General features: G+C 43.0%; 1 non-coding gene across 1 annotated transcript; it reads left to right on the top strand.

Moving 5' to 3' along the window:
* Positions 1–18,915: 18,915 nt before the first annotated feature.
* Positions 18,916–19,022, top strand: LOC144315056 (U6 spliceosomal RNA). The gene has a single exon (XR_013380859.1). It is a non-coding gene; the product is annotated as a U6 spliceosomal RNA (small nuclear RNA).
* The last annotated feature ends 1,519 nt before the right edge of the window (positions 19,023–20,541 follow it).

The following is a 20,541-nucleotide window of genomic DNA, read 5'->3' as shown; positions in this document are numbered from 1 at the left end:
AGAAATAATGTATTATCAACTATAGGGGCATCCCTTAGCCCAGTCAAGTTGACACATAAAATTAACCATTGTAGACTGCATGTTTGCATCCTCCCAAATTCCACATGTTGAAACCTCAATCTCCAAACTGATGGTATTAAGGAGGTAGGGCCTTTGGGAGGTGATGAGATCATGAGGGTGGAGCCTTCATGATGGGATTAGCGCACTTACAGGAGACTCAAGACAGCTTGCTTCTTGCTCTGCTCTCTGCCATATGAGAACACAACACAGACAGCTGTCCATCTGCAAACCAGGAAGAGAGCGTTCACCAAGACTCCAACCATGCTGGCCCTCTGGTCTCAGATGTCTAGCCTCTAGCGCAGTGAGAAAGAAATGCTTGCTGTTTGAGCCACCTGCTCGATAGTATTTGTTATAGCAGCTGGAGCTGACACAGTGAATAAGGTTTTCATGGCACTTAGAGCTGGAACAGTAAATGCTCTGTCAAAGAAAGTAATCAATAAAGTCAGGATAATGTTATTGCTTTCACAAATAGCCCCTCAAACTTCAATGGCTTCATACAAACAAAGTACCTTTTTTTTTTTTTTTTCCACAAAATGGCCTGATACTGGTGTTCCTGGTCAGCTAGTCCTTTCTTCCAGGTCATGACTTAGGATCCCAGGCTCTTGCATCTTGCAGGATTGGCCACCAGCACTTTGGAGTCCTTTGTTTCCATCCAGTGGAGCATAAGCAGAAAGTGGAAAACAATGTGAGAGTTTTTAAAAAATCCTGGCCCATGTCAGTTCTGTACATATTTCCTAGCAGAAAATAATGACATGACCACGTGTGGACGCAAGAGAGGCTGCATGGGAAACACAGGGGCCTCCCAGCCTCCTGCCAGTGACAACTCCCTAAGGTAGAGGAGAACATCCCACTGTCTCTGGCTCCTCTGAAATTCCAGATGTCATTTCTACATTGAGTAGTAAAGCCAGGCTACCTGAACTCTATGTTCCCTTCCAACTTGGAGATTTATTTTTGCTAATTCAACAGATAGATATTCTGTGCTAAATGAAAGCAGGTTTTTTCTGCCACAGAACACTCTCTGATGCCAAACGTGTGTCTTTTCAACCCAAATGTATCAATTCTCCAACTCTCCAGACACCAACTGGGTGTCCCACCATTCAGTTCTGATACCATCTACCTGGAGTTAGTGCAGACCCTACAGGTTAAGGGCTTAGTCCCATAAGACTGCCTTCCACTTCCAACACCACTTGTAAGTCCTGGCCTCCCGTACTTAGGATCAAATAAATCAGGAGTTCCTAAGACCCCCTCTTCATGTTTGATAATTTGCTAGAAGGGCTCACTGAACTCAGGGAAACATTGATGTTTACTGTTTTTTGTTTTTGTTTTGTTTTGTTTTGTTTTATAAAGGATGCAACCAGGAATATCTAGATGGAAGAGACACCTAGGGAAGGTACAAGAGAGGGACGTGGAGCTCCCATGCTCTATCCAGGTAAGCCATCCTCCCATGACTTCCTTCTGTTCACCCAGCTGGAAGCTTTCAGATCCCATAGTTTATAGATCTTTATGCAGGCCTCACCCCATAGGCATGATTGGTCATTAACTCAATCTCCAGCCCCTCTCCCTTCCCTGGAGGATGGGTCTGAAAGTTGCAAGCTTCTAATCGTGGCTGGGTCTTCCTGGTGACCTACCCCTATTCTGACACAATCCAGGTCTTTCTGGTGACCTACCTCTATTCTGATACTATCCTTCCAAGAATCATCCCAGAACAAAAAGATTCCTATCACCAAGGAAATTACAAGGGATTTAGGAGCTCTATTTCAGGAATTTGGGGCAGAGACATATATTTCTTATTGTGTCGCAAGTCTCATACTCTATATATGGCTCATTGTGTCAAAGAATACAAAATAAACCGAATATACATAGGAACTATCACTTGGGAGCTTATATTCTAGAAGATAAAGCAAAACAAACACAAACAATGATATTACACAGCACAATGTGATCTAAGAGGTATAAATCCCATGGGAATTTAGGGAAGAATGAGGTCATTTGTAAACTTTTCACTGGAGCATGGTTTCAGGGATGGGCATTGAAAGCAGGGTAGGATTCAACACATGGAGATGAGGGGAGGGTCTTCAGGACAAAATAACCAGCATGCAGAAAGCAAAAATGATTATTGGAATCCCAATTGCTATTATTTTATTTATATGAGGCTAGATTAATATATTTTCTTAGTATAAATGAATAAGTACTTTAATCAATGTTAGCATAGACAACACTCAATAAATGGTGCTACCAGTAACTGTAAGTGTAGAAGTACTTAAAGTAAAGACTATTATGGATTCACTTGTTTATTTCACAGTGTGATCATAATTGGAGGCCCTCAAGCTCTCTTAAATCTCCTTGATATTCAGGGAGACCACATCCATAGATCCACCACTAACTCATAGTTTGTATCTGTTAATAAAGAAAAGCAAGGGACACCTGGGTGGCTCAGCAGTTGAGCATCTGCCTTCGGCCCAGGGCATGAACCTGGGGTTCCAGGATTGAGTCTCACATCAGGCTCCCTGAATGGAGCCTGCTTCTCTCTCTGCCTGTGTCTCTGCCTCTCTCTCTCTCTCTCTCTCTCTCTGTGTGTGTGTGTGTGTGTATGTGTCTCATGAATGAATAAATAAAATCTTAAAAAAAAAAAGACAAGCAAGAAGTGAATTTTCCCCAAAAATAATATATGCAGGGCCACTGACTGACCTGAATTACTAGAAGAATCCCACCAAATTAGGGGCATAGTTTTGTTTATTAGAGACTAGACACCAATGTCCTAGCATAAATCATTTTACCTTCATCTACCTTCTTCCTCCCCTTGATAAATGGAAATAATATCCAACAGCGTCCATGACACAATGAGATAATGTCTGGAAAGTATATTGCGCTCCTTGCCAGAGCCAGCCCATCCCCATACCCCCAGACAATTACAAACAAATATTTCTATCCAGTCTGAGTTCACTGATGTGGGCTCTATCTGAAAGGAAGCTTCTCAGAGATTTTCTTACTTAATCAGCCTGGTATCAGCCCAAGGCTTCCACACTGTCCTTTATAAATGGATTCACTCTACAAAGTGGTGGGAATCTCTGAGTCCTTAGCTCTTTTTTGGTCTTCCTATAATAGTTCAGGGGCTTTAAATCATTAGCTGACCTTGAAAATTAAGGATGAACAACAAATTTCAAAGCCTCCAAAAGATCTGGGCAGCCTCGGTGGCTCAGTGGTTTAGCGCTGCCTTCAGCCCACGGTGTGATCCTGGAGACCCAGGATCGAGTCCCACATCGGGCTCCCTGCATGGAGCCTGCTTCTCCCTCTGCCTGTGTCTCTGCCTCTCTCTCTCTCTCTCTCTCTCTCTCTCTGTCTCTCATGAATAAATAAATAAAAATAAAATTTTAATAAAAAGACATGAAGACTAAAGAATGAAGGAAAAAAGTATCAGGAAGGAGATACAGATTCCGTTTCATAATTAAGTAAAAGAAACAGTAAGACGGCAGACACAAGGTTAAAATGAGGAGGTTGAGATACTCTCTGAAGAATTACTAGTAGCAAATGGGTGATAATAGTATCTACTCCACAGTTCTGTTTATGAGATGACGTGAGAGATTGTGTGTGAAGCTCTTAGTGTGGGACACAGAAAGACCTCAGCAAGTGCCAGTGTTTATTAATACTGCCAAGACCCAGGGAAAAGTGCTGACTCTTTTTTTCTTTTGCCCATGAAACCTCACACGTGTGCGATATAGGACAAGTGAGGCGGGACGGGCAGGTCATATTGGAAAAATTAACTATATACCTCCATACACCCATATATCTATATATGCTCATACGCATACACACTCCTGTGTCTGTTCCAAATGAAAATAAATGGGTCAAGAGAAGCATGTGATACCTGATTGAGCCACTTGTTTGCAAAAATATTGCATGACCAATGTCAGACCTCTTCTACACAGGCCACTGGATTCCCCTTTGGATCTCCAACTGCATGAAATGATTTTTTATTCCCAATGCCCAAACTGCATGTGGGTGTCACCCAGCTGTTTACCTGTATACCATGTCTGGTCACATTACATGGTACGCAGTGTCATTGTCCATGAGCATGGAGGCTGGTCCATAAATTAGTCTTCTCCAGTGATGCCAGTCTAGGCCAGGGGAATGTTGGGGAGGTTCCCACAGGCTCTAAATAGAGGGACAGAGGAGGGGAAAGTGCATTCATCTGCCTATTGATTTGTCATATATAAATCTTTGTGTAGTTATAATAAGACAGTAAATGCAGATTCTTAAGGGAATCCCCAGAATAGATTATTATGTGCATTTCCTGGAAGCTACATAGAGAAGAGCCCATAGGGCTTCTACTTGGTAGACCAGGGGTCCTTTCTATTTCTGTTGGCATTAGAAAGGGCAGCTTGGGATTTTCCAAACCCAATACGCTAGCTCAAATTCCCAGCAACTTAAACACCGCCTCTGAGGAGGAAGATAAATGGCTCAGCCTTGGCCTCTTTCACTTCACCAAGATCTTCTTACCAACTACATTTCCCAGTTGTCACAGACAGCCCCAGCATTCCAGCAAATCTCTGTGCAGCCAAATACTGAGGCACTTATTCATACCCTCTGTGGAAGATAAGACCTAATGTGAATTTTGAAAAGAAACAGACTGACCAAAGTAAATAAAACAAGTGAAGAAAAACATCCTCCCAACACTCTGACCGCCTGGGATGGTGAGTTTTATGTCAACTTGGCCATGGTGCCAAGATATTTGGAAAAACATTATTTTGGATGTCTCTGTGAGTGTATTTTTGGATGAGATTTACACTAAAATTGGTGGACTCTTGAGTAAAGCAAATTGCCTTCCTTAATGTGGGTGGGCCTCATCCAATCAGTTGAAGGCCCCAATAGACTAAAAACTGACCTTCCCTGAGCAAAAAGGAATTCTCCAGTTCCAGGCCTTTGGGCTTCATCTATAGCAACAGCTCTTTCTGGTTCTCCAGCAGAAGGCCTTTGGGCTCACACTACAACTTCCTGAGTCTCTAGTCTGCCAGCCACCCCAACAGATTTGAGATTTGCCAAGTCTTCACAACAGACGAGCCAATTGTTTAAACTAAAACAAACAAACAAAAAAACCCTATAAATCTTATATACATACAAAACTATATACATATATATATATATGTAATACACACATACATATACATATACATCCTAGGTTCTATTGGTTCTATTTCTCTAGGAAATAAGGACTAATGCACAAGTATTTGTTTATAACAAATATAAACAAAAGTAATTTGTTATATCTTCAATTTAATTATGATTCAATTTTTTTTTCTCCTAATGGTGGGGTTTACATAAAGTTCAAAGTCGACTCTGTGTCCTTCTGTGATGTTGTAGAAAGTTTACTGGAGCAAGTAGTTGGAAACCTGCCTTTTTTTTTTTTTAATGCATAGCCTTTGACTTTTTTTCCAACTTTTTTGAGGTATAACTAACAAGGGGAATTGTAAGATATTTAAAGTGTCCCAATGCGACACTCTGTAATGTATACATGATGATGGAACTCCCCTCCCCCATTGGGTTAATTAACGCACCCATCACCTCACATCTCCCGCCTCCATTTTATTTTTGGTGAGAACATCTAAGTTCTATTCTCAACAAATTTCAGTTAGGCAGCATGGTATTATCATCTATGGAAGACTGTGTTTGAATGTTAGGGGATTGAAGTATTCAAGTAATTGTTTTCTATGAGACTTGAAAATTTTTTTAAAAAATGAAATTTTTCATAATTCTATTTGAGGGAGCTTAAATACAAGGAAATCGAGCAGCCGGGTGGCTCAGAGGTTTAGCATCTCCTTTAGCCCAGGGTGTGATCCTGGAGTCCCAGGATTGAGTCCCACGTCGGGCTCCCTGCATGGAGCCTGCTTCTCCCTCTGCCTGTGTCTCTGCCTCTCTTTCTCTCTGTGTCTCTTTCTCTCTGTGTCTCTCATGAATAAATAAATAAAATCTTTTAAAAAAATGTTAAAAATAAAAATAAATAAATAAATAAATACATAAATAAATACATAAATAAATACAAGGAAACCGTCACATGTAATATGAAGTGAAGGTCTGGACTCTGACACAGGAGCTGGTGTTTCACAGTAAGAATAGGCCCAGGTGATCAACCGTAGCTTCCAGGTTGGCCTTGGGAGAGAGGAGATGCATGGGCTTTGCGGCCCCACGACCTGAGGCTGGAGTCAGCACCCAGCAGGCCCGTACACACTCTTTCCTTCCTTACCCGGAAGGGTTATTTATCTTAGCCTCTGAATGGATGCTCCCAGTGTTTGGTGTACCAGAACATTACCCAAGGAGCTCTTTGAGCACGGATGCTCAGTCCCATCCCAGTCCTCCTGAACCAGACCCCCTGGCTGGGGTTTGCTCAGGCCATGGCTTTGCTGGGAGGTGGTGGGGCTGGCATCCAGGGAGCCTGGGCTCCTTCCCCCACCGTTGTACCTTCTCTTCTGTCTCCTTTACTGACTGCACATAGAAAGTTCTCTTCAGTCGCAAGGTTATCCCTGCTCCAGGGCTGTGACAGTTAATTGTGTGTGTCAACTTGACAGGGCCACGGGGTGCCCATGGTATGTCTGTGAGGACGGTTCCAGAGCACATTATCATTGGAATCTGTAGCCCAAGTAAAGATCATCCTCCTGGTGTGGGTGGACCCCATCCAATCTGCTAAGGGCCTGAACAGAACAAGCGGAGGAAGGCAAATTTGTTCTCTCTGCTTCAACTGGGACATCCACCTTCTGCCCTCGGACATCATTGTTCTTGGTTCTTGAGCTTTCAGATTCGGAAGGGCACTCACACCATTGGCTCCCCTTCAGAATTGGGCTGAATGGCACCACCAGCTTTCCCAGGGCTCCAATGTGCAGATGGCACAGATCGCCTTCCCCGTGGCTGCTCCTAAGATCCTAAAGCATCAAGAGATGAGACAGGTTCTACCTACAGGCTGACTCCCACCCTTTGCATTTCTCTATGGTGTCTTACCCTTTGCATGGGGTGAGCACGTAAGATGTAAACCCACCTCAGAAAGAAAACTCCAACTAAGCAAATACTCACCCCAAATCCTCTTTCTGTCTTTCTAACCCTCGGGGCAGCTTCTCCCAATCTAGTGGGGTTTTTTCCTATCTTCCAGCATCAAAACCTGTGCTCAGAAAAAAGCAGAGCTCAGCAACTGATAGCTTAATGGGAATTAACTCCAAGCGTCACCTGTATGGTAAGAGAAATACCCCTGTCCTAGGAGGACCTCCTTCTTGCTCTTCTGGAAGGATGGAAATAGTACCTTGCTCTCTCCCATCTTCGAACAGGGATCCCAGTTTGTATTCCCCAGGTAAAATAAGGGGAAGAGGGAAAGGACAAGCCTCGATATGACCATTGTGACTAATGGTTTTTGTAGCCACAGGTTCCCTGAGATTATTAGTCTCTGTGTCTGAATCATATTTCCATAGGAATCCAAGCCAGCGGACTCCTGTAGGCTCTGTTTTTATTTTGTAGCCAGCTGTCATAATAAAGTGGCATAAGCACAAAAGGCCAAATAAGGCAAGGTTTCAGAGAATTTAGATAGTGAACCTCAGGCAATATCCCGTTTCAAGCTTTAAAACACCAATAAAACCTCTGGTTCCTCTAGGACTTCCCATTAAAAAATAGACAGCATTTTTTTAATGTAAAGACTGATGCCCAGATGCAGGCTACATGGAATAGTATTGTTCTAGAGCGTTTGCTAATATCCACAGTGCTGTCATGCTGACGTGTGTGGATACACTGCCTTTCCATGCTCCTTTCTTTTTTCATCAGCAAGGTAAGATCACCAGGCGGGGTGGGGGAAATACTGCCCCAGAGGTTCGCCTGTCTCCCCACATCGGAGGCTGAAAACAGGCTTGTCATCACTCAAGGCGCTAAGGAGTGTCTATGGGACTTCAAGCAGCAGGTGGGTCCTAGGGACATTTCAATCGGTGCTCACTATCCAAAAAAACCCCGTGAGATGCTTTGGAAAAAGACATCCGTCTTCTTTCACTCAACATGTCGTTGACCTTCATTCCATGAGCACCGAAATTAAATATAAGTAAGTGGACCATTTTTCAGAGTTTTCTGGCCTGACTTCATCGCCCACTTCTCAGAAGGACATAGAAACTGAACCAGGAAAAAAAAAAAAGAAAGAAAGAAACTGAATCAGGTCTTGGATGAATTTTTCGGGGCTCAAGGAAATTCCATTTGGAATAGGGTTAGTTGTGTTACCCTGAAATAAAGGCCAGATAAAGAGAAAAATCTTTGTGTCATTTCAAAAGTCTCTTGTCCTTCGTTTCTCCCTGCTGTCTGATCTTTTTGACCAGACAACTTGTGTTTTCAGAGTTTACCTAAGCCGGCCCTCCTGGGATTGTCAGTAGCTGACACTCCAGTGGGCAGGCCACATAAAGGCTGTCCTGATTTTGAACAAGTCTTGAGGAATCTCTCCAACAAGGACTGCCTCCCATAGAGGCACTTTGAGGGCCCCCTCGGGGTTGGGAGGGATGTTGGGCAGGTAAAGAAGCTCTGCTCACCTTCTCTTCCTGCCAAGGTCCCACCAAGCTTCATGCAAAAGCATGACACTGTTACACACCATGGGGTTTGAGATTTCTTTTTCTTTGAGTAGAAACTGCCAAAAGAAAAGTCTGAAAACCACTAGACTGTACTATCCCTTATCACTGTTCCTCAACTTCCAGATTATTCTGACACCATTGTACAGACTGAATTTGGGGAAGGACTCAAAGGCAGAATTGAACAATACTGGGGTTGACTTGTGTCCCTGATAAAACATATGTTGAAGTCAAAACCCCCTCAGGATGGAAACTTATTTGGAAATAGGGTCTTTATGGAGGAAACCAAGTTAAAATGAGTCGTCTGGTGGGCCCTCATCCAATGTTGGCTGGCATGTGGGGAAATCTGGACAGAGCCATGAACACAGGGAGAAATGCCACATACAGATGAAGGCAGGTGATGGCATCTACGAGCCCAAGAATGCCAATGACGGCCAGCAGAGCACCAGAGGGCAGGAGAGAGGTATGGGGCAGATTCTATCCCCCAGCCTTGGGAGGGACCAGCCTGCACACCCACACTTCCAGCCTCCGCAGCTGTGAGGCGGTAAGACATCCACTGTGTGGGACTTTGTAATAGGTTGAGCTGAGAAGCTCTTTGGAACCACGTGCAGGATGGAGGGCTGAGGGAGATCTGAGTCTTGGGTGGTCACAGGGGCTTCCTGGAGAAGAGGGTTTCCATTTAAAGAAGGAAGTCAGCAGGTGGGAGGAGGAAGTGTGTTTCCACTTAAATGAGGAAGTCAACAGCTCTAGCAAACAGAGCCAATGGTCTGACATATAACAGCAGCTATGTTGCAGTAGTGCTCCCTGAGCTGGGCTACGAGGAAAGCAGTGTTAACCAGAATGTTGAGTTTGAGTGTTTCTTTAATAAAGAGAACAAGTATTCACGTGTGCTCGGTTGTATGCCTTCCTCAGCTACTGCCAGGATCAGACAGCAGAACGCATCCCCACACGGTGGGGCAGGGTCCCAAAGGTCAGAACCACCGTGGTTCAGTTCTGTGCACATATCAGGGAACCACCCGATGGTGGTCCCCAGCTCCCACTTTCCTCAGCAGATTCTCCTCGAGCTCTGCTTCAGACACCAGCTTCTTCTGTCTTAAAAAGAGTAGTCAGATCTTCCCCACTAAGGAACTTGGAAGGCTCCCCCTCTCCTTGGCGCATGGCCTTAGGGAGCCTTCAAGTGGTGGCCCCCAACTCCTTCTCCCACTCTTCCTTGCCTCTTCCTGTCTGCACCCGACCCTTGTCCCCTACAGTTGTATGTACTATTTTCTCTCTGACTCCCTGGCCTTTATATGGGTTGTTTCTCTTCTGGGGCATCCTTTCCACCTCTATGCCCCTATCTTGCTAAGGACTGCTTGTCATTCTTATCTCAGTTAGCAACACCCTTTCTCCAGGAAACCCCCTGTGACCACCCAAGACTCAGATCTCCCTCAGCCTTCCACCATGCACTTGGCTCCAAAGAGCTTCTCCACTCACTGTATTGAAGGCATCTTTCTCTGCCACCGGCTTGTCAGCACCCTGGTGTAGGACATGAATGTCACTCACCATGGGTCCTCAGTGCAGGGCACTTGCCCAGTGCGGAGAAGCCTCCTTCCTCATGCATTTTGCTGCATAAATAAACATGTCTTTAGAGTAGGCTATTGCCAGTCTGGTTAGAAGGTAATTAGGGTCTGAAATAAGATGATGGTGGAGATGATAGCCAGAGATTGATTTAAGAAATGTTTAGGATATAGAACTGTCAATATTTAGAGACAGAATATATGGAGTAATAGAGAACAGTCTTTCTAGGCTTTCTGACTAGGGTTAACCCATGGATAATATGATTGAATGAATGAGTAAATGAATGAATGAATGATGAATGAATGAATGAATCCTCCTAGTAAGGCTTGCTTACTCGTCTGTGGTGGGGCGGAGATGGTAGTGGTGGTTAAGTGTTGCTACTGGCCTAGGAGTTTGAATATCTAGATTCCAGACCTCTCTATGACATACACAATACATTTTCTAGCCACAGGCAAGTCATTTATGATATCTGGGCCCAGTTTCCTTATTTGGAAAATATAGGAGTTGGAGGAATTGATGATATTCCTTTGAGCTTCAGCGTCCTGTCTCTCCCTTCTTTGCAGAATGATTTTGGTCTTCAGTTACCTTCAGTACAATAGAAAGAGCTTTTCTCAAGGATACCTGGGAGTCTCTCAGAATACGAGCATTCTCAAACATAGTTTGGGTGACCTCCTATCTCACAACAAGACACTTTGAGGAATCTGCCTGTGTAGGCCAAGCCATACAAGGACTCCCTCCCCTGGTAATGCAAATCTCAACCTCAGGCTTACATGGGCAGAATCAACCATCACAAATGATAAAAACACAAACACTCTGTATTGATTTGTGTTTGCACCTGCTCTCCCTGAAGGGACTTGGGATGTGTGCTCAGGGGATGACACCGCACCTAGCCAGCATGCCTCTTTCTTAGTTGTAGCATGTTGAGGGGGAAAATTCTTCACAAGATTTGCAATGAGGGTCTTTTTCAGAGCATGCTCCTATAGGAACCTCTCCTCCTAATGGGCAAAGCATGGAGACAGCAAGCAACAGGCAGGAGACGCTGTTGGGCCCTGGTGGGCTGCAAGTGCAGGAGGTTGCCCTATTAACAAAATGGTGGTCTCAAGGAAAAAGATCTGATTTGCAAGGGAGGAGAAAAGTCTCCTAAGTTCAGGAATTGAAAACAAAAAAAGAGATGTTAAACCATCCAAGTTATGGAAGAAATGCAGTTCGGTGAAGTGCTTAAGATCAAGGGCTCAGATAGTCATATCCAGGTTCAACCACCATTTAGCCGTGTGACCTTGGACGAGGGACTGAACATCTCCTGACTGCTTTTTCTCATCTGCAAAGCAGGGGAGATAACAGTGCCCGTCCCATGGGGGTGTTATAGGATCAAAGGAGATAAAGATGGTCAAAGTGCTTAGCACAATTATCGACACCCATAAATCCTCAATCAATGTAAGGGATTATACTTTATATAATCAATCAAGGGGTAGAGGCAAGTACAGAACCATCCTTAACCTGAATCCCTTTTTAATGAAAAGCTGTATATACTTTTCTTGAGTTTCGACTGTGGCTCCTATATTTGTAGAGCCCAGTATCAGGAAAAGTGGTTTCTAAAGTTCAGGGCACTTTGGGGTCAATGGAACAGAGCATTTTTTAAAAATTCAGAACATACAGTGCCATGATGTTTATTCTTGTTGAGCTGTCCCTGTAAAGAACATTGAGCACTAAGGATTTAACAGTAAATGAATTATTCACATTCCCATGAAAATCTATAGACTGAGAAACTGTCTTATGTCGAGCCCCACGAATGCCTTAAATTTAACCAGTAAGGTCAACCTCTTCCGAACAGGTTTGCACTCTATTTGTGTTACCTGTTCAATATGGGAAAACGATCCCAGGGATGTAACTTGAGCCACAATTTATTTTGAAGAAAACACTCACAACATGGCTGCTGTGATCACACCAGAGTGTGTGACCCACCACAAGGCAATTTCCAGAATTCAAGGCCATGGCCACTATCCGCAGAAGGAGCAGACCTTGCTGCACCCTAAGAGAGTAACAAGGGCCCGCTACCTCTGAAGACGGTCACATTTGGTTTGCATTCAACAGTTTGTTCAGAGAGGGGGAAATGTCCATGCCGTACAAGTTCATAGACAAAATTTCCATTGAGGTTCAATATTACTCTAAAAACATTTTAAGTATTTTTAAATGTATGTTTGAGAAGGCTTCCCCTCGTTGATGAGACTTTGCCCCATGCCCGCATACAAGGGGGAAACAGGGGAAAGGTACACTTTGAGGATTTCAGAACACAATAATACAGTGTCAAGTTCCAAATAAATATTGAAACTAATCTCCACACAGGGAAATCTGCTTGCAATAAGTAACCGGGATGCGGAAGGAAATGAAAGAGCCCCATTTCTCAACTTCAGTACGACGAATACAAATCCTTGGGCTTGCCAGACGAGTCTCTGCGTGGACTGCGTTGCCTGGTTGTTAGCATGGAGATGATGGACGAGCTATTTCCAAGGATATGTACAGCCCCTGTAGCTTAAATCAAGTGGAATAAAATCGGAATAAAAAGCATACTTAGTAAATAATAACAAGGACTAGCCACTGAAGGCTTCCTGGAGGACAGCCAAGTGGTGGATAGGCAATAGGGAGCATTTTTTTGCCTTGCTGTATCCTATAGATGGAGTTTCCACCACCAGCCGTGGGACTCTATTCAAAACTAAAGTAGGTCAGAGAATTGTTACCAGAGCACAGAACCTCAAGGTTCTAGAACTCGCTGCATTGGTTTCTTCCTTTGGAAAATGAGAATGCTCCTCAGCATCTAGAGGATCTGTGTTGGGATTCTATGAGCTCGTGTATGTGAAGCACCAAGAACAGTGCCTGACACAGCGCGCTCTCCACCCTACGGCTGTGAGGCTGAGGTTGGGTTACTGTGGCTCTGGCTGCCACTCTAGCTAGTGGTTGTTGGGGACCCGCCAGGCCTCATGTCTGCAGAGGGCTCACGGGAGCCACGGATGCAGGTTCTCAGACTTTAAATATCATCAAAGAGTAGAAGCTCACATTTGCAATGTGGTCATAGGATTGACTGCTCTCTATTTTGGTCAAGCGAAGCCATAAAAAACAAAACCCCATCCTCTACCAGGACAGAAGAACTTAGGGAGTAAAGAGCAATTTCTTCAATTTCTTCAATGGGATGAATTTACCTTGGTGAAAATCTCCTATTTCCCTTCCTCGTTCTGGTGCAGACAGGGAAAATCTGTCCTGAGCCACAAGAGACTCACTGCCCTACACTTAGGAACTACTCTTCCTTGGGCTTAGGAACTACTACTGTTCCATGGGACAGAATAATCCCACATGAACAGACTCCGAGAGGACTAGGGTATGCAGGTTCTCCAATAGGCACAGAGTAAGACTCCTTTGGCCTATTTTTGTGCTTCCTCCTGAAAAATGTTTTCTATCACACAGGAATTTTATATTCTAGGTCACAAAGGGTCACTCACCTCAGAACTAGATAAAATTGAGAAAGTACAGCCCAGAGCAATTCAAAAAGATAAGATGCAAGCCCCAGGAACGAAGCAGCAGCACATCATCCCAACACTCTGCAGCTTGCATTTTTCCCTTAACTGTCTATTCAGATTATTTTGTTATTCTTGTCCTTAAGCGAGTCAAGTTTTATTGGGCTTCAGGGGTACATTCGTGGGCCACATCATCAATGCCGCTGCCAGGCCCTCTGCCCTATTCTAGGCGTGCACAGCCTGGGAGGTGCCCGTGCCTGAAGCAGAACCATCACAGCAAAGACTAAAGTAAACAGGCATGAGGCAAAGGAAAAAGAAAAAAAAAAAGGAGGAAATAGACCTAAATGTGGCTGATACGTGTTGGAATGAAAAGTGATTTTCCTTTTATTTTTTTTCTTTTGAAATTATTTCCAAAGCCCATGGCAGTCAGCACACATTCAAAGAAGGAAGCATGTGGGTTCTGCAGTAAGACGGACTGGGTTTGTGGCTTCTGGCTCTCCAAACTTGAAGAGTTTGTTTCCTCATGTAGCAAATTGAGAATACTAATAATACCTAGGCTGGCAGGTATATAAAGTGTTTCGACCAGCATTTAGCACCTGGCGGCTGTTGAATAAATTATACCTCTCATAGAAAACACAACTTCATTTTGTTAAATAGCTAGGGCTCTTTTCTTTCTTCAAGGCCAACTTGACGCCGACTCTAACTCACGTATTTAAGTAAATTAAAAACTACACGGGAAAATTTGGGGTAGACTTGGTCATAAATTACAAGGTGGCATCATCGTATGAGCCATCTTCCACAGGATGCGTCCACCCCACACAAGCTGATAAGGGAATCTAACGATCATCAGGGAAGTTGGGCAGGTTTAGTTAGGGAGCCACATTGACTTAGCCAGACACTGACCATGCAGCCTCTCCAAAGTGGCTGTGAAATGCCCCTTGTGTCACCTCTCCAATCTCTGCTGTGAAAATCATGACTTCCCACTGTTACCTGTAACACCCGGTTGTCAGCTACTATGGGCCTACTTTTATCTCCATTGACTTTGCAAATGTCTGGATTAGAACTATATGGAAGGTGTCACCAGTCTCCCTACTCACCCTGGAGCAGATTGTGGGGCTGAAGGCTCAGGTGGGGTAGCTTCCCAGGAGCCTGCGAGTGGAGTGCTGGGCACACACCTTGGGCCAGGACACCAGCCATGGTGAAGTGTTCTCACGGCCGGTGGCCAACCTCAATTCCCTCCATCCACACGAAGAGGAACACTCCTACAGAGTGCCATCGTGAATTCTGACATTTCCTTTATGTTTATATATGCCACTGCGGATTTGCATTTATAGCTGAGCAAGAAGGAGCCCCATCGGTCAAGTTCCCACATGGCAAAGCCTTGCCACAGAGACCTTGGGAAGATACGACAGTGGTTGTCATATCGGAAACAACCCTCTGGAACCATCTGACTCCAACTGTTCCGTTGCCTGTCCCGAGAAGACCATTAAGACCACGAAAAAGAAAACAAACAAGAAAGAATTCTTTTTTTTTTTCTTGCTCATTGCTACTGCTCCAGGTAGAAGGACCTGACAGCTGCACACCCAGCTGAAATACTTCATAATTTGTACAATTACAGGTTCGTCTTCCTAAGTTGTTAAGGTCCCCCCCAAGCTCAGCCACTTCCTCTGACAATATTTTTATGGTTTCATATGACTTTCTCTGGTCACCGCACTGTTGCTGGAAATTCAGGACAGGTGTTAGCGGACATAAAACACAGGAAAAGAATGACCAGTCTCCCTTTCCACGCTAGGCATCAGCGCCACGAGCAAAGAGCTGGTTAGCCAGAAGAAAGGAAAATCCCATATCCAACTTTTGGTCCTTGAGCCGCAAATGTTGACAGCAATTTCAGCCACTAGCTTCTTTTCACAAATGCTGAAATCATTACAGTAACAGAGTGGCCAAGGGGCGCCCTGATCCCATGCTCCTTCTGAGTTCCTGAAGCTGCTACATAAGTATGACTATTTGCCTTCCAGAGTAATCTCCGGAGCAGCCACGTTGGCCATGAGAGAGGATGATGTCTAATAAACTTGGTGTTTAACCTGCGCCAGGGCAGAGTCTGGTTTTATGGTTATTTTTTTTTCTATTAGGTTGAAAGAATATGTTTTTTTCCCTTGTTTCTGTACCATGAATTCCCTGTTGCCTTTTAGGAGAATTATTTGCTACAGAGAGAGAGAGAACAGAGGTGGAGAAAACAACATTCTATTTTTCATTTTTGGTTGGCAGCGTCTGTCTAGCTGGTTTTGTAAGCATCGATTTTGCAAGTATGCCTGTAAGTGCCAGCCCTAGGTGTGAGGAAAGGCTCTACCTCATGACAGCTGCATCCCTCTGGCAGGGGCCTTAACTGCTCCTCTGTGCTTGCCTTTTCTGAACTGTGAAATTAGCATCAGCAGAGCTTGATCACATTGCCCTGTTGGTAAGAGTCAAGGAGTTGTGCAGAGCACCTGACACATGACAAGCACTCAATAAATAGTAGCTTTTATTACCTTTATATTTATAATAGTTTCCGTTGTCACAGTGCAACAGCTGTTTCTGGAAGAAATCCATTGTTACCCTGAACTGTATGGTGGGTCTTCTCACCCAACACCTCTAGAGGGCAGTAGCGTGCAGTGCCCTATGCGATCCCTAATGCTCTTTGGGAAGCACTTCCTTGGGAACTTTTTTAGAAATTTTGATTTGTTCTGTCTGAGGTGTCTAGAGGAACCAGTATTTGTGACACAATAGGTGTCAAATCCTTAGGGAACTAGGTGGTATTTCAACAAAAAGTGTTAATATTAACAATAATAATCATTAGAACTACCATCATTGAAAGCCTTCTCCATGACACTATCTTCCCTACACCAGATATTGTACCTATGCTACCACTAATCCCCACAATAATCTTGCAATATCAATCTGCTCATTCCTCATTTTACAAATGGGGAGACAGCTTTATAGAGGTCAAGAAATTTTGTAAGGATGTTGTGGATGCAAATAAGATTTAAATGCAAGTCTGTCTAATTTTAAAGCCATGTTCTTTCCGTTCCAAGACATTGGTGGCGGGTTTGTAAGTTGTCTTATGTAAATTGCACTGCAGCAACAAACAACCCCCAACATTCAGTGGCTTATAATCACAAAGGCTTATTTCTCACTTGTGTTATGTGACAGCAACGGGTAGGCTCCAGGCTCTGCTCTTTGTCTTCTTTATTCCAGGACCCAGCTGGAAGAGTAGCAACTATCTGAGATATGCTACTCTCATGGCAGAGAGGAAATACCAACGCTCCTATGATGGCTCTTAAATCTGCTCTAACATGCTCTCATTTCATCAGCCAAAGCAAGTCACATGGCCAACCTTGCTATCAATGGATGAGAGAAATATCAAGGATGGCCTTGTAGGGATTGATCTGGTAGAGAGACTAGCATTTTTTTAAAGATTTTATTTATTTGTTTATTTATTTGAGAGAGAGAGAGAGCAGGAGCTGAGAGGGGGACAGAAGGAGAGGGAGAAGCAGACTCTCCACTGAGCAGGGAGTCTGATGTGGGGCTCAATCCCAGGAGTCAAAGACAGATGCTTAACAGACTGAGCTACCCAGGCGCCCCAAGAGTAGTAAGTATTTTAAACAAACAATATACAGTCGCCCATTGAATAATGCAGAGCTTAGAGTTGCCAACCTCTACGCAGTAGAAAATCCACATATAACTTTTGACTCCCCCAAACTTAATTGCTAACAGCCTACTGTTGACCAGAGTCTGACTGATGACATAAGCAGTTGATCAACACATATTTTGTATGTTACATGTATTTATACTATATTCTTATAATAGAGAAAAGAAAATATCATTAAGAAAGTCATAAGGAAAAAAAAACACATTTCTACTACTCTACTGTATTTATTTAAAAATATATATAGAGAGAGAGAAAGAGAGAGAGCAGGAGAGAGAGAGAGACCTGTGCAGGTCAAACCCGTGTTGCTCAAGGGGCAACTTTAGTCTATCACAAAGGGTCTTCACATCAGGAGGGTGCAGTTGTCAGGCATAATGAGTCTGTCCAATCTGTCAAGTTTAGAAGGTACATACTGGAATCAGAAAAAGTTTGAAAAGTTTTGCTAAGCTTATATTGTAAGAGCTCTAAATGCTTAACCAAGGAGTGTGTACTTCACTCAACAGGCAGCAAGGAACAGCTGAGCAGGGGTTCAAAACAAAGAGTGCCTTCGGGTTACAATGGCACAGCAAGGTCCCACTTTGACATCCTACCGCTCCTCTAAACAGCGCTGATGGGTAAAACAGAAACACTGCAAATTTTAAATAGTATAACTAGGCTTAGAAAAACCTGAACTTCTCTATGAATTAGAAAATGAACGGAAGCACTAAATGAGCAAGATGTAAGCTGAGGGTTCTTATGGCCCAAGACCCAAGCGGGGACCTCTGCTCCATCGGAGTAAAGGGTAATGAACAACACCCCACTTGATGTGGAGGGAGAACTGGAGCCAGGTGAGCTACCTGCCACTCAAGGCTTAGGTGAAACTGTTCTTTTTATGAAAGGAGGGAATTCCCCACCTCAGGAGCCCATGAGCCAACTGTGGTCCTGCTACCTGGAGCAATGGGCTGACCACAAACAGGCAATCTAAGGAACAAAAAGACAAAGACATCTTTTCAGTCAAGAAGCTGGACCTTTGCTGCTTTCATGCCTGGACCTGAAATATCTCAAATATCAATGTCCTTAAATAACATCATAAAATTTATTTTCTAACTGAGACAATGGCAGACATATAGAAGAAGCCACAAAATTGAAAAATTATGTAATTGCCAATCAGAATATGAAACAAATGGAAAGACAGATCAAAACAATGCATAAACCACCTCTTATAATGAGCATCAAACCCAAATTCTATAATAAATGAAGAAACCCCAAGCTAAAGAATGATATACAACAAAAATTGACAGTCACAGACTAAATTTTCTCCAAATGGATTTAATTTTGTGGAATTTTAAAGTAAGCATGTCTAGGAGGAAATAATATGCTCTAAATATCACAAGAATAATAAAACAAATACGGGCAAAGGTGAAATGTAATTAAGTAGAGATTTTGTAAATAAAATACATAATCAATTTTTTATAAAAAATATATGAGATAAATTCTAGCATGGATATAGTCAAAGAGAAAATTACAATCTGGGAGATAATAACTAAAGAAATCACTTGTGCTTGCTTTGGGAGCACATATACTAAAATTGGAATGATACAGAGAAGGTTAGCATGGCCCCTGTGCAAGGATGACATGCAAATATGTGAAGTGTTCCATATTTTATGCAGTTCTCCAGCCATCTGACACCCTCTGAGAATTAACTCCGAGGAAAGGGTATTTGTCTAAGTACATGAATAACTTAAAAAATTGTGGAAAAAAAAAGAAATCACTCAGAAAACATATAAAAATTTGGAAAATTCAGTTAAAAAATGAGGAAGACCTATTGACAGGCTCCAACATGTATCAAACAGGTGTTTCAGGAGAACAGAATGGAATGGCAAAGAAGAAATGTTTGAAGGGATAATTACTGACCATTTCCCAGAATGGAAGTAAGACAAGAGTACAAAAATAAGTAGTATATTCTAACTATAAAGAACACAATAAAACAGATCAATGATGAAAAGAACATCTTAAAATCTACTAAGAAAAAAGTACAGTTACTAACAAAAGCATTAAAATTAGACTAGATAGCACAGATGACTAGCTAGCCACAAAAAAATCATGCACAGATTTTTATATGAGATTTGTTGGTGGTGATGTGTGTGTGTTTGTGTTCATGTGGTTATTTCTCACTGATAGAATATAAATAGATCATTATGGATCCATTGAACACTACAACTTTTAAGGAGTAACTGGGATTTTTCAAAACATTCTTTCACCTCTGTCACACAAATGCAGATATTTGACTCTTAGCTGGAACCAAAAGGTAGAAAGAACCAAGGTCCCTGAATTGCTGTATGGAGGGGAAAAAAAACTACCAAATAGCTGGGAATCCATGTTGGACTAAGACCAAGAATTAAACTTCTATTGTGTTAAATCAGTGAAACATTAGGTTTTATTTCTTATGCCACTGTCCTAATTCATATTTCTTATTTGCACAAATAGAAGCCAGAAGCCTTTCCAGAAGCTGAGAGAAAATAATTTCAACTTAGAAATTTTGCCCAATTATCATTCAAAAATAAGAGAAAAGGTCCACTTTCCATGATGTACACCCATGAAACCCTCACTATGAAGGCCATAGACACATCTCTCCTGAGTTTCCTCCTGCCCTCTTGGAAATACTTTTTAAAGAAATTTGCGACTCCATTTTCAGCCAAGATGGAGCAATTGGAATTGTCTTCCTACCCCCACCTCCTAAAACCATTTTTAAAGGTTAAAATACATGAAACAATAGTCTCAACCCAGTGCCCTTCAGGCAGTGAAGGAGAGTGATTCCTGAAAGACAAAGAAACAAAGTGAGCCTCATGATTGCTCCAGCTTTTGACCATGACAGAGCCTCCAAGCCATGGTCAGCCAACTCTCTGAGTTGAAAAGATAGATCTGAGAATCCAGAGAGACCAATGCAATTAGAGTTCAAAATGTGTTGAAAATCATATGCCCACAGGTCTAAGAAGTTCAAGAAATTTCAAGCCAAAATGAGAAGGTACTGGAGAAGAGATAGAGATGTACTGAAAGAGAACTTTGGGGACCTACAGATGAGTGCCTTGAATATTCAGCAGGTCCCAATTAGCATGCTTATGGCTGGCAGATTCTAAAGATGTCCCCTGCAAGGTCCCCATCTCCTGGATATTTAATCAAATTT

Source organism: Canis aureus, chromosome 5 (assembly GCF_053574225.1).
Source record: "Canis aureus isolate CA01 chromosome 5, VMU_Caureus_v.1.0, whole genome shotgun sequence".
In the NCBI taxonomy this organism is placed as follows: domain Eukaryota; kingdom Metazoa; phylum Chordata; class Mammalia; order Carnivora; family Canidae; genus Canis; species Canis aureus.
This window is presented reverse-complemented; position numbering and strand designations above follow the sequence as displayed.